Source organism: Rutidosis leptorrhynchoides, chromosome 3 (genome assembly GCF_046630445.1).
Source record: "Rutidosis leptorrhynchoides isolate AG116_Rl617_1_P2 chromosome 3, CSIRO_AGI_Rlap_v1, whole genome shotgun sequence".
NCBI lineage: Eukaryota > Viridiplantae > Streptophyta > Magnoliopsida > Asterales > Asteraceae > Rutidosis > Rutidosis leptorrhynchoides.
In genome coordinates this window covers 542,443,352-542,463,601 of record NC_092335.1, presented here as the reverse complement: position 1 = coordinate 542,463,601, position 20,250 = coordinate 542,443,352, and the positions used below count along the sequence as shown (strand labels likewise).

General features: G+C 32.6%; 1 non-coding gene across 1 annotated transcript; it reads right to left on the bottom strand.

Annotated features, from left to right (window-relative positions):
* Positions 1–19,905: 19,905 nt before the first annotated feature.
* LOC139903434 (small nucleolar RNA R71) lies at positions 19,906–20,012 on the bottom strand. Its single transcript, XR_011778254.1, has one exon. It is a non-coding gene; the product is annotated as a small nucleolar RNA R71 (small nucleolar RNA).
* Positions 20,013–20,250: the final 238 nt, after the last annotated feature.

The following is a 20,250-nucleotide window of genomic DNA, read 5'->3' as shown; positions in this document are numbered from 1 at the left end:
GCCTTCTTATCGTCTCCATTGATTAAGTCGACTACGAACCCATCCCCAATTCATCCAGAATTGATGATGGCTGATTGGTTGATCCATTCCGGTTACACTGCCTTCGGAGCTCGAGTGGAAATCCATATCGGAATAGCTATCGGAATCCGAGGAATTTGAACTAGTTGCGAGTTCCATCTTGTACGGTCGGATAAAGGATTTTCGATATGAAATGATTTTCGGATATCGGATGATATTCTAATTACATAGAATACCTATATATGGTACAGAAGATCCCGTAGATTACGGAGGAACTCTCGGAAGCTATCGGGCAAAGTTTATAGTAACAGATATGCTAAGATATGAATCTGTCTATACACTATCTATGCAATAAATGCAGTAAGACGTGTCTACACTTAGGAATGATAAGCAGGCAATTTTCTACTAGGGATGATAAACAAAACTTATAATATGCAGCTAAGGTCGAAGTCCAGACTCACTAATGCATCCTAACAACTATCAGTTAGACACACTAATGTAAGACCTGGTTTGCTAAGACCACCACTCTGATACCACATGTCATACCCCGTCCTAATCCTCCTGGACGAAGTCATCAACATTTGATCCCATTGCGAGGTGATGTCCTAAATATACCATGAACGACTCCATGTAATATCTTTAAAATGAGCAAATGCACAGCGGAAGGTTTCTTTCATACCTGAGAATAAAAATGCTTTAAAGTGTCAACCAAAAGGTTGGTGAGTTCATAGGTTTATCATAATAAATCATTCCATAATTTTAATAGACCACAAGATTTCAGATATTTAATTGTACATGTAACCCGAGTACAAAATAGTACGCATAACCTGCGAATTAAAAATCATTCATATGGTGAACGCTTGAAAACCGAACTAACAGGATGCATATAGAATATCCCCATCATTCCAGAACTCTCATCGGACATGATAATCGAAGTACTAAAGCATTCGTAACCCGAATGGGACGTGTCGAGGTCCATAGATCTATCTTTAGGATTCGCGTCAATTGGTGGCAATTATAATAAACACCAATTCTTAGGCTACCAAGCTAAAAAGGGGCATATTCGATTCGATAATCCAACCATAGAATGTAGTTTCGATTACTTGTGTCTATTTCGTAAAACATTTATAAAAATAGCGCATGTATTCTCAGTCCCAAAAATATAATAAAAGGGAATATTGAAACTCATGATACGATATTTTGTAGTAAAAATATGCATGCGACGGAACTGAACAATGCAGGGTTGGCCTCGGATTCACGAACCTATATAATTTATGTATATATATATTAACACACATAATTGTAATCAAACAAATTTATATATATATATATATATATATATATATATATATATATATATATATATATATATATATATATATATATATATATAAATTTATTAGTTATATCGTTATCATATTAATACCCTATATGTTTCATGTACTCATTTTATATATTTTAAATAAATAAAAATATTAATTTTGTTATGTTATATGTATTATATATATATATATATATATATATATATATATATATATATATATATATATATATATATATATATATATATATATATCATTTGTTTGTTAATATATTAATAATAATACTAAAATAATGTTATTAATGATAAAGTAATAATAATGATAATACTAATACTAATAATAATGATAATAATATTAATACTAATAATAATGATAATAATATTAATAATTCTATTAAGGATAATAATAATGATAGTTTTAATAATAAAGATAATCTTATTATAAATGATAAGTTTAATACAACTTTTAATTTTAGTATTAGTACTTTATATAATAAGAATGATAATAATAATAGTAGTAATAATAATAACTATAATATCTATAATAATAATACTTTTACTAATAATGATATTAATAACAATAATACTTATAATAATAGTAATAATAATAATAATAATAATAATAATAATAATAATAATAATAATAATAATAATAATAATAATAATAATAACAACAACAACAACAATAATAATCCTAATAATATCAATAATAATAATAATAAAAATAATCATATTAATAAAAGTAATAATAATAATAATAATAATAATAATAATAATAATAATAATAATAATAATAATAATAATAATAATAATAATACTAATAATAATAAAAGAGTACAACCTTTGAAGAAAGGAGCTTTAAAAATAAAACGCCACTGCCCGGGCTCGAACCCGCGACCTCTCATTCCCCTAACACACTCCCAAATCTTCCCTCTGTCTGCTGCTTTTCTGAATTAAATCTCAATCTAATTACTATAACTCGTCTAGCTCAGCTTCTTTCGGCCCAACAGAAAACATAAAGTGGGTCTCAGCCCAATAATACCAAACGGCCCAAATTGTAGATCCAAAAGAATACGGCCCAACTTGCAATTTAGGATCCCATGTAACTAGTTCAAAACAAAATCATTTGGCCAATAGTAACTGCATTAATCGGCCCAAAAAACGATCCAAAAGGCAAATCAAGGTTTACGGTTTAAAACAAATTCGTAATAGGAAAAGAAAATTGCAGCAGCCATATGTGACCACACCCATCGTCTTTATCACTTTAATCATCTCAATTATTATCAATGTCATTAAGGTAACTGATAATGCTAAAAACGAACATACATTTCATAGTATTATCCCTCAAGAAAGACAAGCTTTTAGTTGCAATTGTTCTATTTACAAGTGATATTCGTTTAAATAATAAAAGGTGAAGACAAAAGACAGATTCGACGAATTGAAGACGCAAACGACCAAAAAGCTCATAAGTACAAAGTACAATCAAAATGGTTCAAATTATTCATGAGAAACGTCTCAAAATTATAAGAGTACAAGACGCGAAACGCAAAATACAAGATATTAAATTGTACGCAAGGACGTTCGAAAATCCGGAACCGAGACATGAACCAACTATCAACGCGCGACGCAACGGAGCTAAAATTACAAGTCAACGGAGTACAAGAATATAATATAATATATATATAATTATATTTAATTATATATATTATATTATATAATAAATAAATAAGCAGCCCACGTTTTTAAAGACTTTTGAGCTCTCCCAGCTGGCCATGCGATCGCATGGCCTGGAAGAACAAAAACCATGCGATCGCATGGCCCTGAAATCCAGGCGACACCCTATAAATTTCGCAGTTTTGGTTGATCTTTTACCATATATCCATCCATCTCTCTATCTATATACGTAAATATATATATATATATATATATATATATATATATATATATATATATATATAATATTTTAATTTTAATTTTAATTTTAAATTCTAATAATAAGGGTATGATAGCGAATGTTGTAAGGTTGTAAGTCGAAATTCTGTCCGTGTAACGCTACGCTATTTTTAATCACTGTAAGTTATGGTTATTGTTATTTTTAAATTAATGTCTTGTAGCTAAGTTATTATTATGCTTATTTAATGCCGAAGTAATCATGATGTTGGGCTAAATATTAAAATTGGGTAATTGGGCTTTGTACCATAATTGGGGTTTGGACAAAAGAACGACACTTGTGGAAATTAGACTATGGGCTATTAATGGGCTTTATATTAATTAAATGATACCTCGTTAATTTAATATATAGACTTATAATTTAACAGATTTATATATAACCACATACGCTTAACTGGGTACGGTGGGCGGGATATCTATAAATACCAATAATTGTTCATTTTACCGGACACGGAACTGGATTAATAGTTAATAGACTTGTTAAAACAGGGGTGGATTACATTCAAGGGTAATTGGTGCAATTGTTAACAAAGTAGTAAAACCTTGGTTTACACGCAGTCGATAACCTGGTGTATTCATTAAACAAAGTATTAAGACCTTGTTACAATTCGAATCCCCAATTAGTTGGAATATTTGACTTCAGGAATAAGAATAATTTGACGAAGACTTTCGCACTTTATGATTATGACTGATGGACTATTATGGACAAATCCGTATGGACATATTGAATAATCCAGGACAAAGGACAATTAACCCATGGGAATAAACTAAAATCAACACGTCAAACATCATGATTATGGAAGTTTAAATAAGCATAATTCTTTTATTTCATATTTAATTGCACTTTTAATTATCGCACTTTTATTTATTGTCATTGTATTTAATTGCACTTTTAATTATCGTACTCTTTAATTATCGCAATTTTAATTTATCCACTTTTATTTATCGCAATTTCATTATCGTTATTTACTTTACGCTTTAAATTAAGTTATATTTATTTTTAATATTTTACATTAGGTTTTAACTGCGACTAAAGTTTTAAAATCGACAAACCGGTCATTAAACGGTAAATGAAATGTCCCGTTCTTATTGATTAAAAACGTTCCATATTAATTGATTTCGTTGCGAGGTTTTGACCTCTATATGAGACGTTTTTCAAAGACTGCATTCATTTTTAAAACAAACCATAACCTTTATTTCATAAATAAAGGTTTAAAAAAGCTTTACGTAGATTATCAAATAATGATAATCTAAAATATCCTGTTTACGCACGACCATTACATAATGGTTTACAATACAAATATGTTACATCGAAATCAGTTTCTTGAATGCAGTTTTTACACAATATCATACAAACATGGACTCCAAATCTTGTCCTTATTTTAGTATGCAACAGCGGAAGCTCTTAGTATTCACCTGAGAATAAACATGCTTTAAACGTCTACAAAAAATGTTGGTGAGTTATAGGTTTAACCTATATATATCAAATCGTAACAATAGACCACAAGATTTCATATTTCAATATACATCCCATACATAGAGATAAAAATCATTCATATGGTGAACACCTGGTAACCGACATTAACAAGATGCATATATAAGAATATCCCCATCATTCCGGGACACCCTTCGGATATGATATAAATTTCGAAGTACTAAAGCATCCGGTACTTTGGATGGGGTTTGTTAGGCCCAATAGATCTATCTTTAGGATTCGCGTCAATTAGGGTGTCTGTTCCCTAATTCTTAGATTATCAGACTTAATAAAAAGGGGCATATTCGATTTCGATAATTCAACCATAGAATGTAGTTTCATGTACTTGTGTCTATTTTGTAAATCATTTATAAAACCTGCATGTATTCTTATCCCAAAAATATTAGATTTTAAAAGTGGGACTATAACTCACTTTCACAGATTTTTACTTCGTCGGGAAGTAAGAGTTGGCCACTGGTTGATTCACAAACCTATAACAATATATACATATATATCAAAGTATGTTCAAAATATATTTATAAAACTTTTAATACATTTTGATGTTTTAAGTTTATTAAGTCAGCTGTCCTCGTTAGTAACCTATAACTAGTTGCCCACAGTTAGATGTACAGAAATAAATCGATAAATATTATCTTGAATCAATCCACGACCCAGTGTATACGTATCTCAGTATTGATCACAACTCAAACTATATATATATTTTGGAATCAACCTCAACCCTGTATAGCTAACTCCAACATTCACATATAGAGTGTCTATGATTGTTCCGCAATATATATATAGATGGGTCGACATGATAGGTCGAAACATTGTATACGTGTCTATGGTATCTCAAGATTACATAATATACAATATAAGTTGATTAGGTTATGGTTGGAATAGATTTATTACTAACTTTCACGTAGGTAAAATGAGTAGTTTTTATCAATCTTGTTTTACTCGCCATTTCTTCGTTTCTAATCCGTTTTGAGTGATTCCAGTGGCCACGGTTTCGTATTGAACTTAAATTTATGAATCTAAACAAAAAAAGTATAAGTTTATAGTCTGAAATACAAGTTACAAGTCGTTTTTGAAAGAGGTAGTCATTTTCGTCGAAAGAACGACATCTTGATGACCATTTTGAAAAACATACTTTCACTTTGAGTTTAACCATGATTTTTGGATATAGTTTCATGTTCATAAGAAAAATAATTTTTCCAGAAGTATAGCTTTTAAATCAAAGTTCTTCTTAGCTTTTAATTATCCCAACCAAAACAGCCCCCGGTTTTACTACGACGGCGTATATCCAGTTTTATGGTGTTTATCGTGTTTTCGGGTTTTAAATCATTAAGTTAGCATATCATATAGATATAGAACATATGTTTAGTTGATTTTAAAAGTCTAGTTAGAAGGATTAACTTTATTTGCGAACAAGTTTAGAATTAACTAAACTATGTTCTAGTGATTACAAGTTTATAACGTTGAATAAGACAGCTTTTTATGTATGAATCAAATGATGTTATGAACATCATTACTACCTCAAGTTCCTTGGATAAACCTACTGTAAATGTGAAAAATGGATCTAGCTTCAAAGGATCCTTGGATGGCTTAAAAGTTCTTGAAGCAGAATCATGACACGAAAACAATTTCAAGTAAGATTTCCACTCGAAATAAGATTGTTATAGTTATAGAAATTGAATTAAAGTTTGAATATGATTATTACCTTGTATTAGAAATATAACCTACTATAATTAACAAAGGTTTCTTGATCTTGGATGATTACTTGGAATGGATTTAGAAAACTTGGAAGTAAACTTGCAATCTTGGAAGTATTCTTGATTTTATGAAACTAGAACTTTTGGAATTTATGAAGAACACTAAGAACTTGAAGATAGAACTCGAGAGAGATCAATTATATGAAGAAAATTTAAGAATGAAAGTGTTTGTAGGTGTTTTTGGTCGTTGGTGTATGGATTAGATATAAAGGATATGTAATTTTGTTTTCATGTAAATAAGTCATGAATGATTACTCATATTTTTGTAATTTTATGAGATATTTCATGCTAGTTGCCAAATGATGGTTCCCACATGTGTGAAGTGACTCACATGGGCTGCTAAGAGCTGATCATTGGAGTATATATACCAATAGTACATACATCTAAAAGCTGTGTATTGTACGAGTACAAATACGGGTGCATACGAGTAGAATTGTTGACGAAATTGAACGAGGATGTAATTGTAAGCATTTTTGTTAAGTAGAAGTATTTTGATAAGTGTCTTGAAGTCTTTCAAAAGTGTATGAATACATATTAAAACACTACATGTATATACATTTTAACTGAGTCGTTAAGTCATCGTTAGTAGTTACATGTAAGTGTTGTTTTGAAACCTTTAGGTTAACGATCTTGTTAAATGTTGTTAACCCAATGTTTATAATATCAAAATATATTTTAAATTATTATATTATCATGATATTATGATGTACGAATATCACTTAATATGATATATATACATTAAATGTCGTTACAACGATAATCGTTACATATATGTCTCGTTTCAAAATCATTAAGTTAGTAGTCTTGTTTTTACATATGTAGTTCATTGTTAATATACTTAATGATATGTTTACTTATCATAATATCATGTTAACTATATATATAACCATATATATGTCATCATATAGTTTTTACAAGTTTTAACGTTCGTGAATCACCGGTCAACTTGGGTGGTCAATTGTCTATATGAAACCTATTTCAATTAATCAAGTCTTAACAAGTTTGATTGCTTAACATGTTGGAAACACTTGATCATGTAAAATAAAAATTTCATTTAATATATATATAAACATGGAAAAGTTCGGGTCACTACAGTACCTACCCGTTAAATAAATTTCGTCCCGAAATTTTAAGCAGTTGGAGGTGTTGACGTATCTTCTGGAAATAAATGCGGGTATTTCTTCTTCATCTGATCTTCTCATTCCCAGGTGAACTCGGGTCCTCTACGAGCATTCCATCGAACCTTAACAATTGGTATCTTATTTTGCTTAAGTCTTTTAACCTCACGATCCATTATTTCGACGGGTTCTTCGATAAATTGAAGTTTTTCGTTGATTTGGATTTCATCTAACGGAATAGTGAGATCTTCTTTAGCAAAACATTTCTTCAAATTCGAGACGTGGAAAGTGTTATGTACAGTCGCGAGTTGTAGAGGTAACTCAAGTCGGTAAGCTACTGGTCCGACACGATCAATAATCTTGAATGGTCCAATATACCTTGGATTTAATTTCCCTCGTTTACCAAATCGAACAACGCCTTTCCAAGGTGCAACTTTAAGCATGACCATCTCTCCAATTTCAAATTCTATATCTTTTCTTTTAATGTCAGCGTAGCTCTTTTGTCGACTTTGGGCGGTTTTCAACCGTTGTTGAATTTGGATGATCTTCTCGGTAGTTTCTTGTATTATCTCCGGGCCCGTAATCTGTCTATCCCCCACTTCACTCCAATAAATTGGAGACCTGCACTTTCTACCATAAAGTGCTTCAAACGGCGCCATCTCAATGCTTGAATGGTAGCTGTTGTTGTAGGAAAATTCTGCTAACGGTAGATGGCGATCCCAACTGTTTCCAAAATCAGTAACACATGCTCGTAGCATGTCTTCAAGCGTTTGTATCATCTTTTCGCTCTGCCCATCAGTTTGTGGATGATAGGCAGTACTCATGTCTAGACGGGTTCCTAATGCTTGCTGTAATGTCTGCCAGAATCTTGAAATAAATCTGCTATCCCTATCAGAGATAATAGAGATTGGTATTCCATGTCTGGAGACGACTTCCTTCAAATACAGTCGTGCTAACTTCTCCATCTTGTCATCTTCTCTTATTGGCAGGAAGTGTGCTGATTTGGTGAGACGATCAACTATTACCCAAATAGTATCAAAACCACTTGCAGTCCTTGGCAATTTAGTGATGAAATCCATGGTAATGTTTTCCCATTTCCATTCCGGGATTTCGGGTTGTTGAAGTAGACCAGATGGTTTCTGATGCTCAGCTTTGACCTTAGAACAAGTCAAACATTCTCCTACGTATTTAGAAACATCGGCTTTCATACCCGGCCACCAAAAATGTTTCTTGAGATCCTTGTACATCTTCCTCATTCCAGGATGTATTGAGTATCTGGTTTTATGAGCTTCTCTAAGTACCATTTCTCTCATATCTCCAAGTTTTGGTACCCAAATCCTTTCAGCCCTATACCGGGTTTCGTCTTCCCGAATATTAAGATGCTTCTCCGATCCTTTGGGTATTTCATCCTTTAAATTTCACTCTTTTAAAACTCCTTGTTGCGCCTCCTTTATTTGAGTAGTAAGGTTATTGTGAATCATTATATTCATAGATTTTACTCGAATGGGTTCTCTATCCTTCCTGCTCAAGGCGTCGGCTACCACATTTGCCTTCCCCGGGTGGTAACGAATCTCAAAGTCGTAATCATTCAACAATTCAATCTACCTACGCTGCCTCATATTCAGTTGTTTCTGATTAAATATGTGTTGAAGACTTTTGTGGTCGGTATATATAATACTTTTGACCCCATATAAGTAGTGCCTCCAAGTCTTTAATGCAAAAACAACCGTGCCTAATTCCAAATCATGCGTCGTATAATTTTGTTCGTGAATCTTCAATTGTCTAGACGCATAAGCAATCACCTTTGTTCGTTGCATTAATACACAACCGAGACCTTGCTTTGATGCGTCACAATAAATTACAAAATCATCATTCCCTTCAGGCAATGACAATATAGGTGCCGTAGTTAGCTTTTTCTTCAATAACTGGAACGCTTTCTCTTGTTCATCCTTCCATTCAAATTTCTTCCCTTTATGCGTTAATGCAGTCAAGGGTTTTGCTATTCTGGAAAAGTCTTGGATGAACCTTCTGTAGTAACCAGCTAGTCCTAAAAACTGGCGTATGTGTTTCGGAGTTTTCGGGGTTTCCCACTTTTCAACAGTTTCTATCTTTGCCGGATCCACCTTAATACCTTCTTTGTTCACTATGTGACCGAGGAATTGAACTTCTTCCAACCAAAATGCACACTTTGAAAACTTAGCGTACAATTCTTCCTTCCTCAATATTTCTAACACCTTTCTCAAATGTTCACCGTGTTCTTGGTCATTCTTTGAGTAAATAATTATGTCATCAATGAAAACAATGACAAACTTGTCAAGGTATGGTCCACACACTCGGTTCATAAGGTCCATGAACACAGCTGGTGCGTTAGTCAATCCAAACGGCATAACCATAAACTCGTAATGACCATAACGCGTCCTAAAAGCAGTCTTTGGAATATCATCTTCTTTCACCCGCATTTGATGATACCCGGAACATAAGTCAATCTTTGAATAAACAGACGAGCCTTGTAGTTGATCAAATGAGTCATCGATTCTCAGTAGTGGGTAACGGTTCTTGATGGTAAGTTTGTTCAACTCTCGGTAGTCGATACACAACCTGAATGTACCATCTTTCTTCTTGACAAACAAAACAGGAGCTCCCCACGGTGATGTGCTTGGTCGAATGAAACCATGTTCAAAAAGTTCTTGTAATTGACTTTGCAGTTCTTTCATCTCACTGGGTGCGAGTCTGTAAGGAGCACGAGCTATTGGTGCAGCTCCTGGTACAAGATCTATTTGAAATTCAACGGATCGATGTGGGGGTAATCGCGGTAATTCTTTCGAAAATACATCGGGAAATTCTTTTGCGACGGGAACATCATTGATGCTCTTTTCTTCAGTTTGTACTTTCTCGACGTGTGCTAGAACAGCATAGCAACCTTTTCTTATTAGTTTTTGTGCCTTCAAATTACTAATAAGATGTAGCTTCGTGTTGCCCTTTTCTCCGTACACCATTAAGGGTTTTTCTTTTTCTCGTATAATGCGAATTGCATTTTTGTAACAAACAATCTCTGCTTTCACTTCTTTCAGCCAGTCCATACCGATTATCACATCAAAACTCCCTAACTCTACTGGTATCAAGTCAATCTTAAATGTTTCGCTAACCAGTTTAATTTCTCGATTCCGACATATATTATCTGCTGAAATGAATTTACCATTTGCTAATTCGAGTAAAAATTTACTATCCAAAGGCGTCAATGGGCAACTTAATTTAGCACAAAAATCTCTACTCATATAGCTTCTATCCGCACCCGAATCAAATAAAACGTAAGCAGATTTATTGTCAATAAAAAACTTACCCATAACAAGCTCCTGGTCTTCCTGTGCCTCTGCCGCATTAATATTGAAAACTCTTCCGCGGCCTTGTTCATTCGTGTTCTCCTGGTTCGGGCAATTTCTAATAATGTGGCCCGGTTTTCCACATTTATAACAAACTATATTGGCATAACTTGCTCTGACACTACTTGCTCCACCATTACTCGTTCCGACACCATTTGTTTCTTTCGTTCTATTAACCCCTGGTCCGTAGACCTCACACTTCACCGCGCTATGACCATTTCTTTTACACTTGTTGCAAAATTTGGTGCAGAACCCTGAGTGATACTTTTCACACCTTTGGCATAGCTTCTTCTGATTGTTGTTGTTGTTGCGGTTATTATTGTTGTTGGGATGATTGTTGTAGTTGCTGTTGTTGTTGTTGTTGTTGTTGGGCCGTTTGTTGTAGTTGCGATTGATGTTGCGATTATTGGGATAGTTGTTGCGATTATTGTTGTAATTGCCGTTGTTGTTGTATTGGTGATTCTTATCACCGTTTTCCTCCCACTTTCTTTTGACTTGCTTCACATTGGCCTCTTCAGCAGTCTGTTCTTTAATTCTTTCTTCAATCTGGTTCACTAGTTTGTGAGCCATTCTACATGCCTGTTGTATGGAGGCGGGCTCGTGTGAACTTATATCTTCTTGGATTCTTTCCGGTAATCCTTTCACAAACGCGTCGATCTTCTCTTCCTCATCTTTGAACGCTCCCGGATACAATAGGCATAATTCTGTGAATCGTCTTTCATACGTGGTAATATCAAATCCTTGGGTTCGTAACCCTCTAAGTTCTGTCTTGAGCTTATTGACCTCGGTTCTGGGACAGTACTTCTCGTTCATCAAGTGCTTGAATGCTGACCACGGTAGTGCGTAAGCATCATCTTGTCCCACTTGCTCTAGATATGTATTCCACCATGTTAACGCAGAACCTGTGAAGGTATGCGTAGCGTACTTCACTTTGTCCTCTTCAGTACACTTACTTATGGCAAACACCGATTCGACCTTCTCGGTCCACCGTTTCAATCCGATCGATCCTTCGGTTCCATCAAATTCCAAAGGTTTGCAGGCAGTGAATTCTTTGTTGGTGCATCGTACACGATTTTCTGTACTGCTAGATCCAAGGTTAATGTTGGTATGTAGCGCAGCCGGTACTGCGGCTATGTTTGAAGCAAGAAAGGCACGAAATTCCTCTTCACTCATATTCAAGGTGTGTCGAGTAGTCGGTGCCATTTCCTTCAAAATAGTCAAATGAAACGAGTTAATCATATAGAATATCAAGAGTAGTCAATAGTATTTCGTAGCATAATATGAACATATTTATAAAAGCTCTTTCTTCATATTAGCGTTTTATACTCTTTAATTCGGGTAGTACCTACCCGTTAAGTTCATACTTAGTAGCTAACATACCATTTCAACTACTACAATTCTATATGAAAAACTAATCACAAAAAAAAAATATATATATCATATTCAAACCTTTATACAATAACTTGCAAACTTACAATACCGCTATTTTACATATAGCATGAAATATAGCACATAAAACTTTGATACAAAGTAGTTGCGAAGATAATTCTAGTTAATAAATAAGGCGTTCAGCAAAGGAAACAAAGACACGTAATTCATACGTCTAGAAACAAGTCATGCATTCTGGTTTTACTAATACCACTTCCCATCCTTGGTCTTGCGGAACATAACCGTTGTGACCGATAGTATGACAACGTGTTGTAACGTCGTCAAAAGGGCGAAGGTTACGTAATGACCAACAGTCTCGTAATAACCTAAAAACCTCATTTCTTACCCCAATTACTGACTCCGTCACTTGTGGGAACGTTTTGTTTAATAGTTGTAGCCCGATGTTCTTTTTCTCACTTTGGTGAGAAGCAAACATTACTAACCCGTAAGCATAACATGCTTCTTTATGTTGCATGTTAGCCGCTTTTTCTAAATCATGAAGTCCTATATTCGGATACATTGAGTCAAAATAATTTCTTAACCCGTTGCGTAAAATAGCATTTGGGTTCACCGCAATATTTGCGTCAAAGTAAACACATCGTAACTTATGGGTTTCCCAATGTGATATCCCCCATCTTTCAAACGAAAGCCTTTTATAAACCAAGGCATTCTTGGAACGTTCTTCGAATGTCTTACAAACTGATTTTGCCATAAATAGTTGTGCCGAGGAATTCTGACCGACTCTAGACAAGATTTCATCAATCATGTCTCCGGGTAAGTCTTCTAAAATATTGGGTTGTCTATCCATTTTGTGTTTTTATACTGTAAAATAGACAAGAGTTAGATTCATAATAAAAAAAAATACTTATTAATACAAGCAATTTTTACATATATCATAAAGCATAAGCACACTATATTACATATATTACACCACACGAATACAACTATCTTATTCCGACTTGCTCGTTTCTTCTTCTTCGATTTTGGTTCGTTTTGACAAGTTTATAGGGATATATGATGTTCCCCTAATACGAGCCGTCGTTTTCCACATTGGTTTAGAAAAACCTGGTGGTTTAGAGGTTCCTGGGTTATTGTCACAACTTAAGAAATACGGGTGTTGACGATACATATAAAGTTCATCGGGTTTGGGATCAAATTTCTCTATTTTTATGCCCTTTCCCTTATTGTTCTCTTTTGCCTTATTAAATTGTGTTGGGGTAATTTCTATAACATCATCGGATTCCTTGTCGGGATCCGATTCATCGGAGAATTGGTAATCCTCCCAATACTTTGCTTCCTTGGCGAAAACACCATTGACCATAATTAACTTTGGTCGGTTGGTTGAGGATTTTCTTCTACTTAACCGTTTTATTATTTCCCCCACTGGTTCTATTTCTTCTTCCGGTTCCGATTCTTCTTCCGGTTCTGACTCTTCTTCTGGTTCCTCTTCGGGAACTTGTGAATCAGTCCACGAATTGTTTCAATTTACATTTGACTCTTCATTATTATTAGGTGAGTCAATGGGACTTATTCTAGAGGTAGACATCTATCACATAATATCAAACACGTTAAGAGATTAATATATCACATAATATTTACATGTTAATAATATATAGTTTCCAACAAAAATGTTAAGCAATCATTTTTAAAAAAAAAAAAAACACGGTCGAAGTCCAGACTCACTAATGCATCCTAACAAACTCGATAAGACACACTAATGCAAATTTTTCTGGTTCTCTAAGACCAACGCTCGGATACCAACTGAAATGTCCCGTTCTTATTGATTAAAAACGTTCCATATTAATTGATTTCGTTGCGAGGTTTTGACATCTATATGAGACGTTTTTCAAAGACTGCATTCATTTTTAAAACAAACCATAACCTTTATTTCATAAATAAAGGTTTAAAAAAGCTTTACGTAGATTGATAATCTAAAATATCCTGTTTATGCACGACCATTACATAATGGTTTACAATACAAATATGTTACATCGAAATCAGTTTCTTGAATGCATTTTTTACACAATATCATACAAACATGGACTCCAAATCTTGTCCTTATTTTAGTATGCAACAGCGGAAGCTCTTAGTATTCACCTGAAAATAAACATGCTTTAAACGTCTACAAAAAATGTTGGTGAGTTATAGGTTTAACCTATATATATCAAATCGTAACAATAGACCACAAGATTTCATATTTCAATATACATCCCATACATAGAGATAAAAATCATTCATATGGTGAACACCTGGTAACCGACATTAACAAGATGCATATATAAGAATATCCCCATCATTCCGGGACACCCTTCGGATATGATATAAATTTCGAAGTACTAAAGCATCCGGTACTTTGGATGAGGTTTGTTAGGCCCAATAGATCTATCTTTAGGATTCGCGTCAATTAGGGTGTTTGTTCCCTAATTCTTAGATTACCAGACTTAATAAAAAGGGGCATATTCGATTTCGATAATTCAACCATAGAATGTAGTTTCACGTACTTGTGTCTATTTTGTAAATCGTTTATAAAACCTGCATGTATTCTCATCCCAAAAATATTAGATTTTAAAAGTGGGACTATAACTCACTTTCACAGATTTTTACTTCGTCGGGAAGTAAGAGTTAGCCACTGGTTGATTCACAAACCTATAACAATATATACATATATATCAAAGTATGTTCAAAATATATTTATAAAACTTTTAATACATTTTGATGTTTTAAGTTTATTAAGTCAGCTGTCCTCGTTAGTAACCTATAACTAGTTGCCCACAGTTAGATGTACAGAAATAAATCGATAAATATTATCTTGAATCAATCAACGACCCAGTGTATACGTATCTCAGTATTGATCACAACTCAAACTATATATATATTTTGCAATCAACCTCAACCCTGTATAGCTAACTCCAACATTCACATATAGAGTGTCTATGGTTGTTCCGCAATATATATATATATATATATATATATATGGGACGACATGATAGGTTGAAACATTGTATACGTGTCTATGGTATCTCAAGATTACATAATATACAATATAAGTTGATTAGGTTATGGTTGGAATAGATTTATTACTAACTTTCACGTAGGTAAAATGAGTAGTTTTTATCAATCTTGTTTTACTCGCCATTTCTTCGTTTCTAATCCGTTTTGAGTGATTCCAGTGGCCACGGTTTCTTATTGAACTTAACTTTATGAATCTAAATAGAAAAAGTATAAGTTTATAGTCAGAAATACAAGTTACAAGTCGTTTTTGAAAGAGGTAGTCATTTCCGTCGAAAGAACGACATCTTGATGACCATTTTGAAAAACATACTTTCACTTTGAGTTTAACCATGATTTTTGGATATAGTTTCATGTTCATAAGAAAAATAATTTTTACAGAAGTATAGCTTTTAAATCAAAGTTCTTCTTAGCTTTTAATTATCCCAACCAAAACAGCCCCCGGTTTTACTACGACGGCGTATATCCAGTTTTATGGTGTTTATCGTGTTTCCGGGTTTTAAATCATTAAGTTAGCATATAATATAGATATATAACATGTGTTTAGTTGATTTTAAAAGTCTAGTTAGAAGGATTAACTTTATTTGCGAACAAGTTTAGAATTAACTAAACTATGTTCTAGTGATTACAAGTTTATAACGTTGAATAAGACAGCTTTTTATGTATGAATCGAATGATGTTATGAATATCATTACTACCTCAAGTTCCTTGGATAAACCTACTGGAAATGAGAAAAATGGATCTAGCTTCAAAGGATCCTTGGATGGCTTGAAAGTTCTTGAAGCAGAATCATGACACGAAAACAATTTCAAGTAAGATTTCCACTCGAAATAAGATTGTTATAGTTATAGAAATTGAATTAAAGTTTGAATATGATTATTACCTTGTATTAGAAAGATAACCTACTATAATTAACAAAGGTTTCTTGATCTTGGATGATTACTTGGAATGAATTTAGAAAACTTGGAAGTAAACTTGCAATCTTGGAAGTATTCTTGATTTTATGAAACTAGAACTTTTGGAATTTATGAAGAACACTTAGAACTTGAAGATAGAACTTGAGAGAGATCAATTAGATGAAGAAAATTGAAGAATGAAAGTGTTTGTAGGTGTTTTTGGTCGTTGGTGTATGGATTAGATATAAAGGATATGTAATTTTGTTTTCATGTAAATAAGTCATGAATGATTACTCATATTTTTGTAATTTTATGAGATATTTCATGCTAGTTGCCAAATGATGGTTCCCACATGTGTTAGGTAACTCACATGGGCTGCTAAGAGCTGATCATTGGAGTGTATATACCAATAGCACATACATCTAAAAGCTGTGTATTGTACGAGTACAAATACGGGTGCATACGAGTAGAATTGTTGACGAAACTGAACGAGGATGTAATTGTAAGCATTTTTGTTAAGTAGAAGTATTTTGATAAGTGTCTTGAAGTCTTTCAAAAGTGTATGAAGACATATTAAAACACTACATGTATATACATTTTAACTGAGTCGTTAAGTCATCGTTAGTAGTTACATGTAAGTGTTGTTTTGAAACCTTTAGGTTAACGATCTTGTTAAATGTTGTTAACCCAATGTTTATAATATCAAAAGAGATTTTAAATTATTATATTATCATGATATTATGATGTACGAATATCACTTAATATGATATATATACATTAAATGTCGTTACAACAATAATTGTTACATATATGTCTCGTTTCAAAATCATTAAGTTAGTAGTCTTGTTTTTACATATGTAGTTCATTGTTAATATACTTAATGATATATTTACTTATCATAATATCATGTTAACTATATATATAACCATATATACGTCATCATATAGTTTTTACAAGTTTTAACGTTCGTGAATCACCGGTCAACTTGGGTGGTCAATTGTCTATATGAAACCTATTTCAATTAATCAAGTCTTAACAAGTTTGATTGCTTAACATGTTGGAAACACTTGATCATGTAAAATAACAATTTCATTTAATATATATATAAACATGGAAAAGTTCGGGTCACTACAGTAAAAACCCCCCTTTTATAATAATAATATTACTTATATATATATATATATATATATATATATATATATATATATATATATATATATATATATATATATATATATATATATATATATTGTATTTTTATAAATTTAAAACTAATATAGCGTTAAGCTTGTTTAAGAGTTCCCTGTGGACGAACCAGACTTACTAAAAACTACACTACTGTACGATTAGTTACACTGCCTATAAGTGTTGTAGCAAGGTTTAGGTATATCAATTCTATAAATAAATAAATATCTTGTGTAAAATTGTATCATATTTAATAGTATTTTCGTTGTAAAAATTATAACTATTTTATATACACCTCTACGCACATCAAGTATTTTTGGCGCCGCTGCCGGGGAATACATAAACGCCGGAAGCGCAATGCTATATATATAAAAAAAAATTTTAGTAGGTTTTAGTTATTTTGTTATAAAAATATGCGTTTTTAATTTTAAAAATACAAAAATACAAAAATATAAAAAAAACAAAATTTAAGTATTTTTAAGGGTTTGTTAAATATATAAGTTCTATAAAGTTTCTTTATTTTTATTTTGTAAAAATATAAGTTTTATTTAATTTATATAAATATATTATATAAATATATAAATCAGAATACTGGAAAAAAAAATAATTAAAACACTCACGGCCCGGTACTGTAGCAGCCCAGCATTTGGCCAGGATCCAAGGCCCATGCGATCGCATGGCTCCATAACAGAAAACTCATGCGATCGTATGAGTTGACTGGACAGGTCTGAAACCTAGTACGACCAGTTTATGGTTAGATTATATTAATTATTATTATTAATTAATAACCCTAATTAGATTTTGTATATTTAATTAATTAGTTTTAGTTATTATTTAATTTATATATTTAGTTTATTTAGCTTTAATAAATTATAAAATTAATAGTTTTATAAAATAAATAATATAAAAATAAGATTTTTATAAAATTGTACTTTTTACAACTTTAAGTATATTTTTATATTTTGTATCTTTTTATTTGTTTTAGCATAATATTTGTATTTTTCGCTCGTATTTAATTCTAAGATATAGTTTTTGCCATAGTTATTTTTATTTCTAGATTTTTAGGCTTTGCCGTAAAATCCCTTAAGTGCTTTTTCTTTAGACTAAGATTTAGGTGCTTTAGAATTTTGCGACGCCGTTTTTAATATTTTAAGTACTTTTTAAGTTATTGTCATTTGGGATTTAGTTTTTCTTTTAAGCTTTAATATTTTTAGACGCAACTTTTAATTCTTAGTTTTTAGTTCCTTTTTAAGTTTTGACGCGCTACTTTCTTATTTTATTTTTCGACGCCTATTATTTTTCGCCATTTTCTGACGCAATCTTTTTCTTTCTTACTTCTCGACGCTCTAGTTTATAGGACATAGATTTTTTTCTATTTCTTATCTAAAATTTCTTTAAATTTCAACGAAAAATTATTTTAAGTGGTTAAATTGATAGACATCCATTTTCTGGTTCGTAGTAATAGTTGGATTTGTACGTGGACCGGGTTATTGGAGCCAAACAGTACTCAATTATATTGAGACCAAACGAATCCTGCCCCTCTGCTGCATCTTTTGGCTATTCAAAATGTGGGCAAAATCAGAAAAGTCTATTAATTTGATAACTTATATAATTTTTCTTATTTTTATAACTAATAGGATATTCAGTGAATGCACCGAGCAAAACGTTTACCACCTTTTGTACGTTCACCACCTGTAACTCGATCAAGACATCTAGCAAATATTGTCGCCGTTGATTTTTCTTTAGAATCGTCATCCAGTCGACCAAGTACTCCAATTCAAATTTTCGATAATACATTTTTTGAACCCGACCTCACAATTGAGAATCCGGAGAATATTCAGGGACAATTCATAGATCCTGAACCATTAATCTTTCCTCCAGAACCACCAATCATTCAAACAGAGATTATTGAGGAACCAACCATTAAATCAGAATCCTCTAGTGATTCAGATTCAACAAATTCAATCATGGAAAATCTGGAACCTCTAAGTATGGAAGACTGAATGAGAGCTAAACGCACTGGCCAAGGTCACGCAATTACTCAACCAGACATAAATGCACCAGATTATGAAATCAAAGGACAAATTCTACATATGGTGACTAATCAATGCCAATTTAGTGGTGCACCGAAGGAAGATCCAAATGAACATCTTCGTACATTTAATAGGATCTGTACACTATTTAAAATCAGAGAAGTTGAAGATGAACAGATATATCTCATGTTATTTCCCTGGACTTTAAAGGGAGAAGCCAAAGATTGGTTAGAATCGTTACCTGAAGGGGCGATTGATACATGAGACGTTTTAGTTGAAAAAATTCTTAAACAATTCTTTCCGGCATCTAAAGCCGTAAGACTTCAAGGAGAAATTGTTACGTTCACACAAAAGCCAAATGAAACTTTATATGAGGCATGGAAAAGATTTGGAAAGTTATTGAGAGGATGTTCGCAACATGGTTTAGATACTTGTCAAATAGTACAAATATTCTACCAAGGATGCAACATCACTACAAGAAAAGACATCGATATAGCAGCTGGTGGTTCCATTATGAAGAAAACAGCAACTGACGCTTATAAAATTATTGATAACACTGCTTCCCACTCACATGAGTGGCACCAAGAAAAAGATATCGTTAGATCATCTAAAGCAGCTAGAGCCGATTCTAGCCATGACTTTGATTCCATTTCAGCAAAGATA